The sequence below is a fragment of the Acomys russatus genome, chromosome 3 (genome assembly GCF_903995435.1).
Source record: "Acomys russatus chromosome 3, mAcoRus1.1, whole genome shotgun sequence".
NCBI lineage: Eukaryota > Metazoa > Chordata > Mammalia > Rodentia > Muridae > Acomys > Acomys russatus.
The window spans coordinates 34,121,376-34,135,331 of NC_067139.1; positions in this window are offsets into that span (position 1 = coordinate 34,121,376).

The following is a 13,956-nucleotide window of genomic DNA, read 5'->3' on the forward strand; positions in this document are numbered from 1 at the left end:
GATGATTTAAAGCACACAGGAGGGTAGGTGTAAGTTCTATGCAAACTTCATGCTATTTTATTTAAGGAACTTGAGCATGTGCAGAGAGAAACCCCTCCTCCCGCCCGGGATACAAAGGACAGCTGTGCAGAGTCAAGCTTAGCCCAGCTCATCTCCGGGTCATACTTTTCCCCCTGAGAGTACCAGGTAGGCAGTGGTCTAGCCAGACCAGAGCAGCTTTATTACCCCCAGGAGGTGACTCTGTCCCTCATCATGTGTGTGCATACGTGCGAGTGGAGCAGAGTCACACTGTGTTGGGCAGTAATGGCTGCTTCATGCCTAGTGTTCCACCATCACAGCACCGACATGTGCCCAAAGCCATCCCTGCCCGGCCTGAGCACATTCCTCGCTCATTTCCTAGTGGCTATCAGCTGACCTTCATCTTCAGGAACCGCACAGGGCAAGGCAGCTCACCTTTTTTCAGTCTTAGAAGGCAGCCCCATTTCTCTGAAGGCTGCAGACTCTGTGTCATCAGCATCCTGGAGTCTGTCCCCAACTACCCAGCCTGACAGGTTGGCAGGAAGCATCGCTCCTGCTCAAAATGTGGGAATATCCTTTAATTTCCCAGTTGCCATGGCAATTGTCAAAAACAGTTATGACAGGATGCAGTGTGAGGTAGGGCTTGCCCTAGGCTGGCTTCTTTCCAATTACTGTGTTTGAGGTATGGTGCTCAGAGGGTGGATTCTCCCAAATGCTCATGTGGTAAAGGCTTAATTTCCAGGTGGTAGAAATGTCCCCATGGTAGAATCTTTAAGAGGAGAGCATCCAGGCCCACTGGGAGTATGTCCTCAAAAGGGATTGAGGAGCCCAGGCTTCCTTGTTGCTTCTAGGCCATGAGGTGAGCAGCTTTTCTGTATCACGTGTCTACCGCAGTAACCTGCTGCCTACCTCAGGCCCACCCAAAGCAGTGCTGTCTACTGATCCTAGAATAGACCTTCCAAAACTACGGCCCCAAATGCACCTTTATAAGAAAATCTTCTCAGGTGTTTTCTTATGGTGATGAAGGACTGATCTTATTCTGGAGTGGAAAGGGCCTCACTGCCCCAATGGCCCCTGCACTGGCGTGGTGCCCGTTACACTGGGAGTCTCCTTTTCACGTGAAATGGGGGAGAAAATCAAGCTGCCAAGTGGCAGGTTGCTACGTGAGAGATGGAACTGATGTTACCAGGGCTTTGTACTAACTACATCATCGTGAAAGGCAGCCCGCCTTTAATGAGAAATCTCTACAGCCTACAAAGAAGAGGAAATTGAGAAACTGCCTCAAAGGACAGAACCAGGCCTGAAAATGACTGGATCAGGGGATTCCTCACAGCGCATTCACCCTCCCATGCTTATTACTTCAGATCTACCTATAAAGTATGCTCTCTTTAAGCCAACTACATCTGGATTTCTTCCCTAAGGTCTCTGTGTGCATGCACGTGTATACATATGGAGGACCAAGGTGATGTCAACAGTCAGCCTCCATCACTCTCTTATCTTATTCTTTGAGGCAGGGCTTCTCAATCAAACCCAGAGCTCACTGACATGGCTAGTCTGACTAGCCAGCTTATTCTGGGGTCTCCTGTCGCCAGCTTCTGAGGTCAGAATTACAGGTGGGCCACCATGGCCACTTGACATTTATGAGGGTTCTGGGGATCCAAACCTGAGCACCTGAGCAGCAAGTATTTTAACAGCTGAGCCACTTCCCCAGATTTTCTTTTCATTTATCTTTTTTTAAAAAAAGATTTATTTTAAATTTTATGTGTGTGTGTGCCCACATACATGTGTGTATATGTGTGTGTATGTGCATGCATGCGTGCATGTGTGTGTGTGCCACCTGTGTGCAGGTGCCTGCACAAGCTAGAAGGGCATTGAATCCCCTGAAGCTTGTATCACAGGAGATTGTGAGCTACCCCATATAGATTTGGAGAACCAACTTCAGGTCCTCTGGATGAGCAACAGGTGCCTTAGCTGCTAAGCCATCGCCTCAGCCTTTCTTTCTTTCTTTCTTTTTCTCCTCTCTCTCTTCCTCTAGGAGTCTTACTATGTTGCCTCAGCTACTCTTAAACACCATGGCTCACCATGTCACTGGGGAGGTGGCTCACGCTTGTAATCCCAGCACTCAGGGAGGCAGAGGCAGGTGGATCTCTGTGAGTTCGAGGCCAACCTGGTCTACAAAGTGAGTCCAGAACAACCAAGGCTACACAGAGAAACCCCGTCTCAAAAAGCAAGATAAAACAACAACAACAACAACAACAAAAAAGCCTCCTGCCTCAGCCTTCAAGGTAGCTGGGACTACAGGGCACATACTGTCCTCAATATCCTTATTTTTGTCTCATAGCTGTCTTTCTTTTGTTTTCAGCTCTGTTCTTTAATAATTTCCAGCATCCTGTTTCCTTGCCTTGCCTCATTCTCCTTAGGTGAAGGCATTCTGACATTAAAGTGTTGTGTTTATCAGTTAGAAAATAAACATACAGAAAATAATCAGGGTCAGTCATGAGTTCCAACCAGCTTGTGTGGGGGACCCAGATGCAACATGCTTCCTGTTCTCAGGGCATGGGAAGGGGCCCTCAGCCCTATGTCAAGAGATGTCTGATATGACAGTGAGGCTGGAGGATGGCTTCCAAATAAAGGTCAAGGCAAGGACGTATGGGGTCTCAGGTGCAAACTGATAGGTCTTTCTGGAAACAGGCTCCCAGAAGAATGGGTCAGGGAGAAGTCATCTCTGAGTCTGGTAACTTCAGCTAGCTGCAGAGAAGCTAGCTGTCATGGGCAGCCTGCCAGGCAGAAGGCCGCTAAAGAAAGGCCTGGTGGGGACAGCCATTTCCCTCAGGAGAGAGGGCCACCTCTTGACCTTCCTGGGCTCAGGGCAGCATGTTTGGGGACTGTAATTGGTGACACCTCCAATTAGGAACACGCTGTTGAGAGACACTATTTTGCATGGGGTAGGACAGAGCTGATTCAGACCTCCTCCTTTGTTCCTAGTCTTCAAGGCAAGAGAGCAGCCCAGGGGCTCTTGCCGTAAACACATAACACGTGTGCTCACACCCAGGAAACACACACGGGGTTGGGCCATGCATAATAATAAATTGTTCCAGATGGCTGCTGTGGGCCAGATTTTCCTAAGATGGCATTCATCGTGCTGAGGGGGTGGGAATGCAGTCCCTGCTCTTTCTAAAAGAACACAAGTACGTGTCTATGCCATAACGTCATTTACACGACTGGGGGAAGGATAATTCAGGCACACATTTCTACCTGGTCCTTGAAATAGAAGCCAGCCGAGTCCAAGATGAAAGTGGGCTTACAAGCCAACTGCTAAGAGCATTCTGTGTGGCTGCCTATTTTTGTACTTGAACCTGAAGCTTCATGGTTGACAGGAAAGCCTCAGAGTATTCTGGCTATGGAAGCCATGGCGTTTTTGTTTTTTGTTTTTAAACACTAGGGGATTTGCTTGGCGAATTTCAGCCCATTGTGAGCCTAGGCCTCTCACAAGCAGCTATAGGGACTTGACAGAAACCATCTCCTGCCTGCATTGGACTCTGTCTGCAGAAAGCCATGAACTGTGGGTCACTGTGTGGCCGCTGCTCAGGGCCTTGCCTCCTCTGGACTTGACCATCCATAGTGGCAGTATGTCAGGCTTCCCCATGATCCTTCATGGGACCATTTTCTGTTCCTTTTTTTGTGAATATATTCTGTTTTGTGTGTGTGTGTGTGTGTGTGTGTGTGTGTATGTACATACATGTTCATGTGTGCACACACACACATGTGTGTGTACATGTTCATGTGTGTGTGTGTGTGTGTGTGTGTATAGGCTAGAACGCAACTCAGGAGCTATCACTTTGGTTTTTTGAGGCAGCTTTCTCACTGCTTACTCATTACGCTGGCCTCTCCAGCACCAGGGTTGCAAGGCCACACAACCATGTCTGGTTTTGTTTTGTTTTTGGAGCTGCTGGAATTGAACTCAGGTCCTCATGCTTGCAAGGCAAATACTTTACTGACTGAATGCTCTGCCCAGCCCCATTTGGGAATATTTCCTGAACACAGAACCCATTTCTTTCTAAAGGAATTAAGTCATCTGCAAAAATCACAAAACCTATGGAGCATGCACTTGACCAAGAGGTAATATGGAGAACACCCCCAATTTGAGCTTCGGTACCCTTCTTTCAAATTGTAGCTAGGCATGGCCATTGTATCTGTAGGGCCTGTAGGCATGCACATGGCTGTCTAGAACAGAAACAGTGCAGCCCAGAGTCTCCGTGACAGGGCTGGGCCAGAAGGATATGTGAGTTCCTGTTTGTTCCGTGAGGAAGAAGGAAATGGGCACAAATCCTCCCTAGGAATTCCTATACTACCCTCCCCGTTGCTAGCATAAGCCTCACAGGTCCCAATAGCAAGACTGTGCCGACTACTCTGAGACCCGTGTGACAACTGTTGAGCCAAGCGGTGGGTTGGCCATACTCTCCAGATGGGGACTTTCCCCAGCCTCTGAGGCACCAGCCTGGACAGGTGAAAGTGGGGATGGGCCAGAGGATAACAGCAGAGGACACAGTGGCACTGCTGCTGGCAGCATGTCCACAGAAGTTCTTATGTATATCCAAACGTTCTTCTGCAAAGTGCTTCTGCCTGGTTCAGGCAAGCAAGGCGGCTTCTGATCTGCCAGTCCACTTCCCATTGCATTGAATTCTACAAATGCAACATGCATGCCTGCTGTCCAGACTTTCTTTTTTTCTTAAGATTTATTTATTTATTATGTATACAGTATTTTGCCTGCATGGACACCTGCAGGCCAGAAGAGGGCACCAGATCTCATTATAGGTGGTTGTGAGCCACCATGTGGTTGTTGGGAATTGACTCAGGACATTTGGAAGAGCAGCCAGTCAGTGCTCTTAACCTCTGAGCCATCTCTCCAGCCAGCTGTCCAGGCTTTCATGGGCGGAGGACCACTGACTATAGTGTGGACCAGGATGTCATTCTTCTCTGTGTTAGGTCAGAACACAATCCTAGACAAGGGTGCTTTGGACAGTCCAGATACTAAGCCCCAGAGGAGGCTGGGATGTGGGGGAAGCATGACCTTCCGGGACTGGGAACCAGGAACCACTGAGCACATCCAACAGGAGGCTGGCAGTGTTCAGCTGTCAAGGATGGGACTTTCAGCAAGAAGCCATGCTAATGGGTGCTCTGAGGGGGTTGAAGTCACGGAGATCCCAGGCCTCTCACAGTATGGAAGAGTTGCTTCTGAGGCAGAAAGTTCTGTGTGTGCATGTGCGTATGCATGTGTGTGTGTGTGTGTGTGTGTGTGTGTGTGTGTGTAGCCAGGCTCTGAAAGCCTGCAACTACAGCCATTACTTATACAAAGTATATGCTTAAAGGAATGATTCATTGTTTATCATTTGTACTATATTTAAAACAAATAGCCTCTAGGGCTGGGGCTGGGATGCAGGTGGTAGAGTGCTTGCCTAGCATGCACTACACTAGCACTGCATAAACTGGGCCCGATGGATGCAGGAGGGCCAGATGTTCAAAGTCATACTTGGCTACATAGCTGATTTGACGCTAGCCTGGGCTATGTGAGACCTTGTCTCAAAAAAAAAAAAAAAAAAAAAAAAAAAAAAAAAAAAAGGCTCTGAGCCTAATAGTGGTGGGAGAGGGGGGTCATGTATTGATTTGAACTGTCCTGGACATGAGAATTAGCAGAGTGGAAAAATTACAAAATACAGTTGTCAAGAACATCACAAAGCTGGCAGGCAGATGAAGACTCACTTAGCCAATGTTAGAAAGTGGTCTGAGCCCTGAGCCTAGGAAGTCTTGGGAACAACTGATCCTTTAGGGTTCTAGCGACTCCTGGAGGAGTCAGGGTGTTACAGCAAAGGACCCTGAAAGGTTCCCTTGAGGAGTCAAGTGGCTCCTCCACAGCTACAGCCTTCGTCATATCACCTGTGAGACACCCTGAGTTCCAAGCCCGTGATTTGCACAAGTCTGTCAACCTAAAGAAGTAGCCTGTGAGCGCGCTGCCTGCCAGGGCGCATGGCACACAAGAAACTACGCTGGGCTTCGGTAGCCTCCTTAGGTGGCTTTGGGAGAGGCTTGTTGTTTGTTTGTTTGTTTGTTTGCAGGGATGGGGTGGGCTATTTTTGACACAAGGTCTCTCTGGGCAGTCCCGGCTGTCCTGGAACTTGCTATATAGACCAGACTGACCTCCAAATCACAGAGGTGAGTAGAACACTTGCTTTATCTTTTCCACTTTGTCTTTGATTGCTGTGTGAGCCTTTACTTTTGTCTGTCTTGTTTTTCTCTCTCTCTCTTTTTTTTTATATAGGGTTTCTCTGTGTAGCCTTGGTTGGTCTGGACTCTGTAGACCAGGCTGGCCTCGAACTCACAGCGATCCACCTGAGTGCTGAGATTAAAGGCATGTGCCACCATGCTGGTTCTCTTCCCTTTCTTTTCCTTTCTGTTTCCTTGATCTGCCTCCTTTCCTCTTCTCTCCTCCTCTCTCCTCTCCTCCTCCCTCCTTCCCCGTCCCTTTTCTCCTCTTTCTTTTCCTTTCCCCTCCCTCTCCATTTCTCTCCTTCCCTTCCTCCTTCCCTCCCTCTCTGCCCATCTTTCCTCCCTCCTTCTTTTTCCTTTCTTCTTCGTCTCTTTCCACCCATCTCTCCCTCTTTCCTGGTTCCCTTCCCCCTCCTCTTCTCCCTACCTCCCTTTGTTAATCTTTCCTTCCTCCCCTCTCTCTTCTTCTCCTTCCTTAGTCAGTCTCTTCCTCCCTGTCCATCTCCGCACCCCCCTACCCCCACTTCTCTTTCCTTCAGCCTTTCCCATCCCCCATTCCTCACAGCAGAGAATATTCTCTGCTATCAGGGGCCAGGCAAGTTCCAGAACATTTGCATAGATCATAGGTCTCAGGTTACTCACTGGCAGGCAGACAGACAGACAGACAGACAGACAGGCAGACAGGCAGACAGGCAGACAGGCAGACAGACAGCCTGCCCGGTTTCATTCCTCTCCAGTAGGTATCCTGTCTGACTTCAAAGTCAGTTGTTTGGATGCTGGGTATGCTTCTGCTGTCTGTTAAGGGGCACCTCCTGCTTCATCAGGGTTTCGCTTGGAATCTGGACATTTCTGTAAAGACATCTCACTAACATACAGATGGTAGACAGCTGGCATCTTCTCTTCCACACATTCCTCATCTCCGCTGGGCTTGACAGAGGCACCAAGGAAGGGGTTTGCTCCCTTTTGAAGATATGTGCAGTTAGGTAATATGTAGCAAGAGACCTTGTCCCAGCACCCTTCCACACCCACCCACACCCTCCCATGCCCTGTGATGGAGCCCAGGCTTATCTTTGTGTGTGTGTGTGTGTGTGTGTGTGTGTCGGGTGGGGGGAGGAGCTTTAGTTGATGATGAGGAAGGAAAGTCAAGGTTCCAGTTAATCAAACTGACCCCAGGCATCAACTCCAAATGGACTCCACCCCAGCAGGGCCAGCGCCCATCCAGGGCAAGGATGGCATCTGCCTAGAGCAGGATGACGTCAGCTTGAGCAAGGCCAGTGTCTGCCCAGAAGAAGCAGTTGCAAAGCAAGCTGGTACCTATGCACACTTTGTTTCTGTCCAAAAACCAAACCAAACTCCAACACTCTTAGCACAAGGGGCTTTAACGGCATTTCATTCACCCCTTCATTTGGCTATTTATATGTGTAGCCCAGGCTGGTGCTGATCTGGTCATGTAGCTGATGATGACATTGGACCCCAGGTGATCGTCTGGCCTGTACCTCCCATGCTCCCAGTCTGTGGGCATGCATCACCATGCCAGGTGCTTTAAAGTTAACTTATAAAGAAGCTAGACTTCTGGTTGCGTTCTCTGTAATAGGATCTGTGTGGTGCTGGCACTGTTGATAATGGCTGGCCTGCCCATTCCCGTGGTGTAAACCGTCCTATTTGGTCCAAGCTGCACAGTGCAGTGCCACTGGGTGATGCTGGAGTACAGGGGCTCCTCACCACACAGGAATCTTATTATCCACAGCACACAGGCAATATAAATAAGTATGGCCACAGACATGGATATGATAAAGTAAATAAATGGATTTAAAAAGAAGTATTTTTAATTGTGTGTGTATATATGTGTATATATATATACATATATGTGTGTGTGCATATATACATACACACACACACACACACACACACACACACACACACACACACACACACACATATATATATATATATATATATATATATATATATATATACTGTGTACGGGTATATTCATGTGAGTGCAGGTGCCTGCAGAGCCCAGAAGAGGGTGCCAAGTATCCTGCAGCTAGAGTTATACCAACATGGATACTCAGCAACTCAGGTCCTCAGCAAACAGCAGTGCTCTTAACCTCTGAGCCATCTCTGTAGCCCCAGGTGGGGTCTAAAAGTTTTTCTCCCTCCTTCCTTCCTTCCCTTTCTCTGTCTCACCGTGTAGACCAGGCCAATAAAACTGTTTTCTGCTTTGTCCTCCTGAGGCTAGGTTTTAGGTGTATGCTACTATGCCTGTATATTGCCTTTGTTCTTTAATTTTTAATATATATATATATATATATATATTTATAAATTTTTGTATGTGGGGGGGACACATACCACAGCATATGTGTGGAGGTCAGAGGACAGTTTATGGGAGTGAGTTTTTTTTCTACATGTAGGTCCCAGGGATTAAACTCAGGTTGTCAGTTTTGACAGCAAGCACCTTTACCCACTGAGCCATCTTTGTAGCCCCACATATGTTCTCTTAAAAAAAAAAAATCACTTCTTCTATGTTATGTGTATAGGTGTTTTTCCTTCATATATGTCCATGTGCCACATGTGTGCCTGGTGCCCCAAGAGACCAGAAGAGGGCATTGTAACTGATGTTACAATAATACAGATGATCGTGAGCTGTCATGAACATGGGTCCTCTGAAAAATCAGCAAGTGCCCTTAACTGCTGAGCCATTTCTCTAGCCTCAACTTACATTTGTTCACAATATAATTGAATTATAAGCTTACATAATTTGATTTTGGGTAATAACCATGTTCAATGATCAGCTTGTGAAATTCCTAATTATTTGATAACTAGATCTCTAGTAGTGCTGGTTCCAGTACCCAGTGGACTCAGATGCTCACAGAAGCTGTAAACCAAAAAGTCATTAACTGCTTCACCAGTGCATTTGTCAGAGTCAGGATGAAGTCTGCTGTGATTCACTAAATTCAACTGGGGGCAGCAGGCAAGATAGCTCTGTGGGCAAAGTGATTTTCATGCATGAATGGGGACCTGAGTTTGGATTTCCAGAACCCCTGGAAAAGCCTGGCCTAGTGGCATTTGTGTGTGAAACCACAGCAACGGGAAGGTAGAGGCAGGAGAATTCAGGGGCCTCAGTCTGTTAGAATTGGTGAGATCTAGGTTCAGTGAGAGGCCTTATCTCAAAAAACACAAGGTGGAGAGGCTGGCAGATCAGTAAGAGACTGGTTACTCTTCCACATGACCCAGGTTTGATTCCTAACAGCCACATGGCTCACCACCATTGGTAACTACAGTTCCCGTGATCTGACACCCTCTTCTGGCCTCTGTGGGAACTGTACACATGTGATGACCAGACATACATACTCACAGAACATCTATATACATAAGTAAAATGAATTTAAAAATAAGGTAGATTACAATACTGGAAGACACCTGATGAAGATCTCTGGTCTCCATGTGTGTCCACATGGGCAAACACACCTACATACACTATATATACACATCCATGTGCTCACACACATGGATGCACATACATACGCACACATACACTACACACAGGCACATACACATGAACATATACAGACACATACATAAACACACTTATAACACATATACACGTCATACACACACACACACACATACATACATACACACACACACCTGTCCAGTTGGACAGTGGACCTCAGGGATCCTCAGCTGGGAGGCATAGCTAAGCAGGGTTGCCTGCCTTTTGTGCTTACTAAGCTCCGGGCTTTAGTTACCTCTTTTAGTCTGGAAACTGCAAATGTTTGTCTGGGTAGGGGATGAAATTATACTCGTGGGAAGAAAAGAGAATAAAGAGAATAAAACCAGAGATCAGAATTGGAGCAGGGATCCAGAAAAACCAAATACGATCCAGCGTCCTGTGTGGATAAACATTTACCTGATATACAGGGAAGGTGCTGTCTGGGCGGGGGAGCTGGCCCATTGTTTAAAGTGCTTAAAACCAAGGAGCAGACAGTGTTGTCTTATGCTTTTAATGAGCTATTTGGGGAGTTTGAGATTTTTGTTTGTTTGTTTTTGTTTTTGTTTTCTTTCTTTTTCTTTTTCTTTATCTTTTTATTTCCTTCTTCTTCTTCTTCTTCTTCTTCTTCTTCTTCTTCTTCTTCTTCTTCTTCTTCTTCCTTTTCTTCTTTTTTTCTGCTTTTCGAGACAGGGTTTCTCTGTGTAGCCTTGGCTGTCCTAGACTCGCTTTGTAGACCAGGCTGGCCTCGAACTCATGATCCGCCTGTCTTTGCTTCCTGAGTGTGGGGCTTAAAGGCATGCACCACCACACCTGGCTGAGTTTGAGATTTTATGGAAATACTGTTGTACCTAAAACATTTTGAGTCACCACTGGGAAAGTGGGCATCCTTAGAGGCTGTTATGTATGTATGTTCCTAGACCAGGAAGAATGATACCTCCTGTTACTCCTGTCTAGGGGGACATGGCATATACATTTACTCCTCCCAAAAGGGAGTCCAGGGAAACAAAGTCCCAGTTGGTTCTCTCTAAGGTTACCCTCAGGACTCTGGGCTAGGGCTCACTTACAGGAACAAGGGTGACTCAAAGGGTGGACATCTCTGAAGTTCCCACCTCAGCATTGGAGATGATTCACAGAAGCTGCAGCCCTTGGGCTCTCTGCATGAGAGGCAGCTCCACAGGACAGCGAACTTCCTTCCTCTCAACCGCCTCTGCTTGCACAACCGGAAGGAGGGGCTCTCCGGAATCTCTGTTTAGGTTCCGCAGACATGGGGAATTTCTTTACTTTCTGAGTCCCCTGAGCCTCCCCCTTCACCTTCAAGAGAATTATTAGCTGAGAGGAAGTTACTATACAACATGCCTCTTCCCCCTCTAGGGAAAAAAAAATGTACCTTTCAGGTTCCCCCTGAGTCAGAGGGCAGGGACAGGGGAAAGGCAAAGATGCAGAAGTCCCTAGGAAGCTTCCGTTTGGGAACCATTGCTTCCTGGGGAGATGTGAGATACTTAAAGCAAGCATTAGATAAATGTCCCATAAAGACGTTGCTCTTGGTGCACAGAACAAGGGCATCCCAGGCAAACTCTTACTTCCCTGAAATACTTTGTTCTCCGTTGGCCGTTGTGACCTTTGACCTTTGCTTCTATTGTTCTGGAGGAGGCAAGCTAACATGGCTGCTGCTGCTGCTACTCTGCCTGGGTGGAGTGTATTGGAGGAGTTATTTTACGCTATGGATAGACAGACAGACAACAGCATGGTGGCGGGGGAGGGGGACTCTGAGGAGAGTTCAATTCCCAGCATCAGACACAGACAGCACGACAGAGGATCTGAGGGGAGGACTGGGGCCCACATGGCAGAGATGGGTTATGGTCTTATAGCTCTCTGAGGATAGGGGTGGTTTCACAGCACTAGCCTACATCCAGGCTCTTTGATTCCCAGGCAGGAGACAGGGAAGGGGTGGGAAACAAGCCACCAACATCCCCTTTGATGTGAAGTCACTTCCCAGGTGGGGGACTCTGACACTTAGAGGTCTGTTTTAGTAGGGATGTCTGTGCAAGGGGAAGCCCTGAGGAGGTATTGCTGCCTGGATCCAGGAGCGGCTGGTTTCTAACACTACATTCTTTTTTTTTTTTTAAGATTTATTTATTTGTTATGTTTATAATGTTTTGCCTGAGTGTACACCTCCACACCAGAAGATCTCAGTATAAGTGGTTGTGAGCTACCATGTGGTTGCTGGGAACTGAACTCAGGACCTTTTGAAGAGCAGCCAGTCCTCTTAACCTCTGAGCCATCTCCCCAGCCCCATAACACTACATTATTACGGCTAGGAGGCTCATGATTGCCTGTAACCCCAGCTCCAGGAGATTGGACGCTCTTTTCTGGCCTCCGTGGGCACCTGTACTCACATGCCCATACCCCACGCTTCCACAGGTTAAAAAGACTGAATCAGATAACCCAGGCCTGGGAATGTATCACACACACACAGCAGCCCTACAAAGTATAAGACCCTCACCTCGATTCCACAGACAGAGGGGCACCTAATACTGCAGTGGCAATGGCCATCCACTGATCTATGCATCGAGGGCAAAGATGCTGGGACTGTCTTTGGGATTTTATTTAGCTCAGCACGGTCTCTGCTTCTGATATGGTGTACTTAAATTCTGTCCACCTGTTTATTCATCTAGACCTGCTCCTATACTTCAGCCCCATGATCCTGTGGTCCTGCAGATGGTCTTTGTGGTCTCCGTGGTCTTTGTGATCTCTGTGGTCTCCATGGACTCCTTGGTCCCATCTGCTGCTCCACTTGATGCCGAAGTCCTGCAAACTGTCTCCTGTGCCTGTGGCTCATCACCTAACCCGGCAGTCACTCTCCTTGCATCCCTATCTACTCTCCAGCTCCAGCTCGGCTTCTTTGAACCCTGTAAGCTCTGCGTGGCCTCCTTATCCCCTTTGAAGCCGTTCTAAACTATACATACGCACACAGACATACATGCACATATAGGTATGTTTATGGTGTGATGTATAATGTGTGATCCGGAAGTCAATATTAGTAATTAAGATCAGAATAATAGAACCTGGTCTGGAGAGATGACCTAGTGGTTATGAGCTCTGGCTGCTCAATCGCTGAGACCTGACTTCTGTCCAGCTCCCATATTAGATGGCTCACAAACTCCTACAACTCCAGTACCAAGGGATCCAATACCTCTTCTTCTGGCTTCCTCAGGCTCCACACCTATATGGACATTCACACACACACACACACACACACACACACACACACACACACACACACACACAGAGAACATTTTAAATTAGTTTCTAAAATGAAAGAGGCTGTGTTTTTTTCCCAACATCAGCTATCCTTTTGTACATGGGCCAAACCAGGCTTCTCTCCTGTCACTCAAGGAGTTTCCTGGCAGGACTTGGCTCTATGACCTTGACCTCAGCCGTGGAGCTACTTGGGGGAGCAGGAGGCTAGGTGGAGGCACCTTTCTGTTCTAGAACACTGGAAGCCAGAGAACGCATCTGTGGATGCAGAGGGGCAGTGTGTCTAAGGTTTGCCTATCAGCCTTTCAACTTCTGCACAGCCCCCTAGACTCCCTTGTTCCCAGTGCCCTTGTGAGAGCCGGCTTCTTTTGTTGCTGTAAGGAAAGGAAATTTTCACTTCTCTTCCCCAGACAATTTACCATCTGACTGGAAGTTCCTAGGGTCAGGCGACTGTCCTTGGGGTTTTAGCTCAGCTTGGTCTCTGGTCACTGCTTCTGGCTCAGGACTGTCTCACTGCAGAATGTGGGAGGGGCAGCGGTCACAGGCAACATGACCAGTAGACAAGGTACGTGGGGTTTCTGTGAATTTCTTGTGGGTCCCCAGGCAGACAGGCATATGGGATGTTAACAACGAGTGTCACATTGAAGTTGCCCAGTGCACTAAGCTAGCCAAGAGACAGGGATGTTTGCTTCTGTGCCCTCCTGGGGGTAGAGATGAGGATTTGAAGGAAGAATTTCATTGATTTTGTAGAATCTGTACTTATTTTCCTTAGAAGAAAAAACAAAAAACAAAACAAACAAAAAAACCCCGATGATTTGGAAGTGACCCTGCCTTCCCAGCCCCTCCTCCCTCAGCTGCTTGTGGTATTTTGGAAGGTTGTGGAACCTTTAGAGCAGTGTTTCTCGGCCTTTGTATAACGA